The following is a 7,681-nucleotide window of genomic DNA, read 5'->3' as shown; positions in this document are numbered from 1 at the left end:
TTATATATACATGTATATTATATACATGTATATTATATACATGTATATTATATATACATGTATATTATATATACATGTATATTATATATATACATATATATATATAGATGTGTATGCTTGTCCCACCTTATTTCCATTTCTTCATGTAGCACAACTGGGATGCTTCTTGACATGTCAGCATTCTTGTCAGCGGAAAGTTCACCATCTTTCCCTGGATTTTCATGGCACTGTTCTCTCCTGATTCTCCTCTTACATATCTACATTTCCTTCTTAGTCTCTAACTGGATCTCCGTCTAGGTCCCACCTACTAATTGTGGTTGGCCCCAAGGCTCTATCCTGGGCCTCTTGCTCTCTCCCTCTACAGTATTTCCCAAGGAAATCTAATAAGCTCCAAAGAGTTCAATATGATTTCCAGATATGCATAACCAGTGCTAGTCTCTACTGAGCAATGCCAACTCTGCAATACTCTTTTTTTGTTTGGGTGGAAAATTTTTATATTTTTTTCTAATTACATGTAAAAACAATTCTTAACATTTGTTTTTTTTTAAAAAATTGAGTTCCAAATTCTCTCTCTATTCCTTCCATTCCCCCTCCTTGAGAAGGCAAGCAATTTGATATAGATTATACATGTGCAGTCATATAAAACATTTCCATATTAGCCATGTTGAAAGAAAACACAGACCAAAAAACCAATCAAGAAAAATAAAGTTAAAAAAGTATGCTTTGATCTGCATTCAGACACCATCAGTTCTTTCTCTAGAGATAGACTGCATTTTTCATCATAAGTCCTTCAGAATTGTACTGGGTCATTGTATTGCTGAGAATAGCTGATTCATGCACAGTCGATAATCATACAATATTGCTGTTACTGTGTACAATGTTCTTCTAGTTCTGCTCACTTCCCTTTGCATCAGTTCATGTAAGTCTTCCCAGGTTTTTCTGAGAGTATCCTGCTTGGCATTTCTTATAATGCAATAGATTCCATCACAATCATATACTTGATTTGTATAGCCATTACTCAATTGATAGACATCCTTTCAATTTCCAATTCTTTACTACCACTAAAACAGCTGCTTTAAACGTCTTTGTAGATATGTCCTTTTCCTTTTTTTTTTTTAAAATCTCTCTAGGATACAGACTTAGTAGTGGTATTGCTGGATCAAAGGGTATACACAAGTTTTATAGCCCTTTGGGCATAGTTCCAAATTGCTCTCCAGAATGGTTGGATCAGTTTACAACTCCAACAATGCATTAGTGTTCCAGTTTTCCCACATCCTCTCCAACATTTGTCATTTTCCTCTTCTGTCATATTAGCCAATCTGATAGGTGTGAGGTGTTATCCCAGAGCTGTTTTAATTTGCATTTCTCTAATCAATAGTGGTTTAGAGCATTTTCAAATAACAACTTTGTTGTCTTCTTCTGAAAACCACCTGTTCATATCCTTTGACTATTGGAGAATGACTCATATTTTTACAAATTTGACTCATTTCTCTATATATTTGAGAAACAAGGCCTTTATCAGAGACACTTGATGGAAAACAAAACAAAAAAAAGATGCACAATGAAAACAGGATGTCCCAAGGACATCTCAAACTCAATATGTCCAAAACAGAGCTCATTATCCTTTATCCAGACTCTTCCCTTTTCCCAACTTTCCTACTATTATTGAGGGCATATCATCCCACTAGTCACCTGGGCTTGCAACCTCCTTCATCCTGGACTCACCCCACATATTCAATTCACTGCCAAATCTTGTCATTTCTACCTTTGGAACATCTTACAAGTATGTTCCCTTCTCTCCTCTCAATCAGCTACCACCTTACCACCCTGAAAGTGTAGAGTCTGAACTTTAGACTCTCAGAACCTCCCACCTGAACCATAACCTGCTGGTCAGTCTTCCAGCCTCAAGTCTCTCCCCACTCCATTCTACCATCTCTTCAGCTGTCAAAGTGATTTTCCTAAAGTTCAGGTCTGACTATTTCACCCTCCTACTTAATGAACTCTAGCAGCTCCCTATCTCTAGGATTAAGTAAAAAAAAAATCCTTCATTTGCTATTTAAAGCCCTGACAACTGGATCCCTTCTTACCTGTCCAGTATCCTTACGTTTTGTTCTCCTCCATGTGCTCTATAACCCAGTCACACTGGATTACTTGCTATTCTTTGTACGAGACGTGCCATCTTCTGACTCCATGCACAATCTGTCCCCATGCCTGGAATGCTCTCCTCCTTCACTTCTGCCTGGTAGCTTTCCTGGTTTCCTTCAAGACTCAATTCAAATCCTTTTCTCTGCAAGAGTTTTATATCACCAATTACATTGTGGACAAACTGCTAGGGCCTCCCCTCTGAGATTACATGCCATATGTTCTATATGTATCTTTTATGCTTCTAGATATTTACATGTTGTACCTCTTAGAAAATGAGCCCTTTGATGGCTAGGATCATGTTTTCAACTCTCTTTGTATCCCTAGTATACTGTATATCATAGTGCCTGACACATAATAAGTGCTAAATGTTTGCTGATTGATTGAGATTTTGAATCCAAACATGGGGACTCCATCAGTATTTATTAAAAAAAAAACTTACAGAAATGTAGACGGATCTTTTCCATTCTTTGTCTATTTGTTTCTTTCCTTCATTTCATCTCTAAATGTACCTGGGATGATATAGCTTATTTGTGTCTCATGCTAAATTTTCTGTAAAATCATTTTCCTTCTTTTACCACTTCTTGCTGCTTTATTAGACAATGTTCATAATTTTTCACCATCTTTATCCATAAGGTTTTGTGAATTACTTTGTGCTCTAAACTAGTTGTATTTGTGAATAAATCTTTATTCTAAACCAGCTGTGGCGTCCTTCTGTTTGGCAAGGAGAACATTTGCTATCTGAAATCTTCTCTCACCTACTAATGTGAGTTTGGGGAAATAGCATATAAAACTAATGGAAGATTGTTCTAATTTGTATACAAGACTTGAGAGTGATTCTACAGTCATATGTAGATTACTTGGGACAAAGTAAAATATTTATATTTGTTGACATAGTAAGCCTTTTTTATCTCTAAAAATCTTTTAACAGGCAACCTGTCCTCCTTTTGCCTCCCTCACTGGTTTTGTATAATTGAGCATTCAGTTAACAAACTTTTAGCATATTCTTTAATTCTTCATCCCCAAAATCATACATTTATCACATTGGATAATAAGTGTATTTTTGACAATCATTTGTCCAAGTTTTCAATGGAACTCAAATCTGGCAAAATCCCAGGACAAGGTAGTTTGTTTTTCTTCATCTCTCTCTCCAACTTATTTTAACCTTTTGTGACATGTGGTATAGTACAAGGTCATGTTACAGTATTCAATCTCCATTTGAGAATTTCTATGTAACCAGTGACTCAAAGCTTATTTGCCTTAGTCTCTCCTCATTGGTAGAGATAGATTTTTTTGGTGCCTTCATGAAATGCAAAGTAGTAAAGAGCCTCGACAGGAGATCCCAGTCTTTTGGCTTCTACCTTCAAAAGACACATTTCTAGATTTACTTCAGGAAGAAGTCCCTGAAGGGGAGAGACAGAGAGAGACAGAGATAGAGAGAGACTGACTCTAGGAAGAAGCCAACCTATGAAGGAGATGATATATAGAGAGCTTCTTACTGATTCCATCCCTCAGGCAGGCACAAAACAATCAGTCTCCACCAAAGAGAAGACACTTATACAAAAGGACTTTGAGCCTTTGGTTAACATTTGTATTTCTGGAACAGTTCTGTTTCTCGGTGTAGAAACTGGGTTTTGGTCTTATTTTCCTAAGCCACTTCCAACCAGCAGGTTGGGTCCCCAAAGCTCAGCTTTTGCTTTTGCTCCTCTCAGTGTTTTATGATTAACCTAAGGAATTGTGGCATTTTTTCCCTCTAATACCATGACTCTCAAGCCCCCATCTGTTGTATGCCTCCCAATACATTCTACCAGTTAGTGCATCCCTGATATCAATTAACCAATTAACATTAGCTATTATAAAGGGATATTTACTGAGAAAATACAACAAGGCCTGTAACAAACAACAAGAAACTTGTCAAACTAGAATTTCAGTCTTATCTGTGATCTCAGTCCCTGGAGAGAAGAGATTCCAATTTAAAGTTGTAACTACCAATTCATCATTAAAATGACATCTGGGTTTGGCATAGTTGATGGATAAGCTGCTCCTTTGCTTTCAGGACTGGTGTCTCTTATGCAGCTTGATTTACTGCTAAACTCAATCAAGCAGGTGACTCGTCAATAATGGCTCTTCACCATCTTGACTGTTGTGCCTACACACTGTACTATGGACTCAGTTTCTGGATGTTTAGGAGCTCTTTTGACTATTTGCAGCTCAGAAGATTATAATCTGGTTCCATCTATCTACAATGTATGTCTACTTAAATCAGGAAAAAAGAGATACAAGAGGGGCAGAAGAAACAAAAGTTTTCATGAGTTCATGGCCACATGGCAGCACAGATAGGGAGATTAGATAAATGGCATAAGTGTCTACTACGTCCCTTCCCACCTTACAACATTTCTTCCTCTGTCAAAAGTCACTACAGAAAGAAAGATTTCATTGAGTCATTCCTTTTATATGCACAATCAATTCTGGTTCAATGGCCAGTTAAAAATGCTTTCTTCCTCTCTACTTCCCTCCCTCCCCTCCCTCCCTTCCTCCTCACTCCTTCCTTTGTTCCTCCCTCCCTCCCTACTTCTCATTCTTTCTTTCCTTCTCATTCCTTCCTCTCTCCCTCCCTCCCTTCCTTCTCATTCATTCCTTCCTTCCCTCCCGATGTCCACATGGGGTATCATACCCTTACCTGTATATGCTCTGCCCAAAGGAATGTCAATTTTGATCCCTGAAATCTCACAAGTTATCTTCAGGTTTACAACTAGATTTTTTTCTTAAGGCCCTTGCCTTATACCTAAATCACTCTGGCTCAAGCCCCATTTGATAATTGTTTGGGCCCTGATTGACTCAGAGTGAATGTAAATAGCAATTGTTTCTATTTTGGCCAGAAACCCTGAAGGTCTTCCCGGCCCAGATTGTCCTCCCAAGAATGTTCTCTAGTTTACTAATTTCCTTCCTAAAATATGGTGAGCATAATTGAAGGCAATGCTCCATATGTAGTCTGATCAATTCAGAGTACAGTTGTATTATCACTTCTTATTCCTGGAAACTATGCCTTTGTCAACCTAACTCAAGAGGTTTGTGACTTCTGCAACAATTCATTTATTCCTATTGAACTTATATAATCCATTAAAACTCCCAGATATTTTTGCATGCACACTGCTGTCTTAGCTATCCACACATCCATCCATACCTTCCCCATCTTATACTTATGAAACCGATTTTTCAAAATTCAAGTGTAAGACTGCTATCTTTATTAAAATATAATCTTATTAGATTCATTTCAATGTTTTAGCATATCAAGATATTATTTGAATTTTGAACCTTTCATAGAGCATGTTAACTCTCCCTTTCAATTTTATGGCACATCTATGCCTTGATTCCAAGTAAATGGCAAAAATGTTAAATAGTGCAGAGCCAATCAGAGATTGATCCCTAAATGTGAACACTTTGGGTCTGGCCATTCAACTAGTTCTGAATTCACAATTGTACATCTAGTCTACATAATTCCATTTTCCCATACTTTTCTGAAATCCAGGGAAACTTGATCATTCTCCTGATCTGTCAGTTTAGTGACTTTGTCAAACAAGGAATAAGTTTAGTCTTATATTATTTATTTTTGATGAAGCTCAATTGACTTTTCATGATTGCCTCTTCCTTTTCTAGACATTCATTAGCTATCACTTTAATAACAAGTTTTAGAATTTTCTTAAAAATTGAAATTAAGCTCATTGATTTATAGTTTTCACATTCCATTCTCTCTCCCTGCCATTTGCCCTTTTTCAGCTCTGCAGTGATTCTCCCAGCCTCCCTGATCTCCCAAAGATCACTAACAGTGAGTGGCTGATTGGTCACATCTGCCACTTCTTTTGATACCTGGGGATATAATTCCTCCGGACCAGGTGACTTGAACTGATGTAGGGCAGCAACATGTTCCCTTACTATCGCTTTACTTAGTTTGGGCATCAACTCCCTGTTGTTCTGTTCTTTCCATTCTAAATGTTATTCTTGTCCTCAGAGAAAACCAGAGCAAAAGAAGAATTAAGCAGCTCATTGCTCTCATTATCACCACCTCATCCACTCAGGACCATAATGCCTGTACCTAAAACTTCTGCCTGAAAGGAAACAAGAAGGGAATATTAAGTCTACTTAACCTTTGTTTTTGTTTTTGTCCTAAGAGATTTTAGATAAGGTAAGTCTTTTCTCATAGTAACCTGTCTGAAGAAACTTGATGGCAGGTTTATGCTTATCTGGGGGCAAAGAAGGAATAATATCTGCCCCACCAGCTTCACAGAGTAATTATAAGGGTCAAATGAAATAATGTACATCGAAGTGTTTTGTGAACTGCAAATCACTGCACATTATTATTAGTATTATTTATTAGTTTTTTAAACATTTAAAATAAGTTCAAGTTTTATCGTATTACATTGGGCAAGTCATTTAACATCTGTGGGACTCAATTTCCTCATATGTAAAAAGAGGGGATTGGGCTAGATGGCTTCAAAACTCCTTTCCCTTCATTGCCCTAAGATTATGATACTGTGTAAATTATTTCTGAGCCTATGAATTCTAAGGGATTTCAAATACATGCATATTTACCTCTAAGTGAGAGCCAGTGAGGCATAGTGTATTATATAGAACACTGGATTTGGAGTCAGGATGACCTGGTTATGTGACTGTGGTAGAGTCACTGAAAGCTTCCTAAGCCTCTGTTTCCCCATCAATAAAATGAGAATAATCATATCTTTGGGACCTGACTCACAGGGTTGTTGGGAGGCCATAATGAGATAATGTGTATAGCACATTGTATAAATAGTATTATTTTATTTATATGCACATGTGCATTACTGTTGTAAGTTATTTGAGGATAGAGATTATCATTCTTCATATTATATTCTCCAGAATTCAGGTTATAATAATAAAAATAATAATAACTAACATTTATATGCCAGATACTGGGACAGTGCTTTACAATTATTGTCTCATTTGATCCTCACAACAGCTCAGGGAGGTTGGTGTTATTACTATACTCATTTTACAGAAGAGGAAACTGAAGCAAACAGGGGTTAAGTGATTTGCCCAGGGTCACACAGTCAATATCTGAGGCTGGATTTGAACTCAGATCTTGTTCTATCTACTGCCTAGGTCTTTTGCATATCAAGTGCTTAATAAATGTTTATTCATTTGACTTGAACTGAATTGAACTAATTTAGGGAAATTTCTAAGCAGTTCTAACCACTTTTGCTTACAAGCAAAAGAAAAATTAAATTAAACCTCAGAATATTCCATAGAGATTCTCCCTAAACATCTTGATGTTTGGTGCCCTGCCATCTCTCTTTGTCATGCTCAGCTCCTCCCTTTGCCCCCTTTGGATGCTCCTATAAGCCTTGTAGTATTGCTCTTTCCCTTACTACTTGCTCAAAAAACCTACCTTGCTCTTCCTTCCCCAGCCATGGGTGAGCTGATAACCTCTCTCTGGAGTACTAATATTTATCTATCTATCTATCTATCTATCTATCTATCTATCTATCTATCTATCTATCTATCT

This window comes from Vombatus ursinus, unplaced genomic scaffold (genome assembly GCF_900497805.2).
Source record: "Vombatus ursinus unplaced genomic scaffold, bare-nosed wombat genome assembly UNPS02014812.1, whole genome shotgun sequence".
Taxonomy (NCBI): Eukaryota; Metazoa; Chordata; class Mammalia; order Diprotodontia; family Vombatidae; genus Vombatus; species Vombatus ursinus.
The sequence above is the reverse complement of the archived record's forward strand: the minus strand, read 5'-3'. Positions refer to the sequence as shown.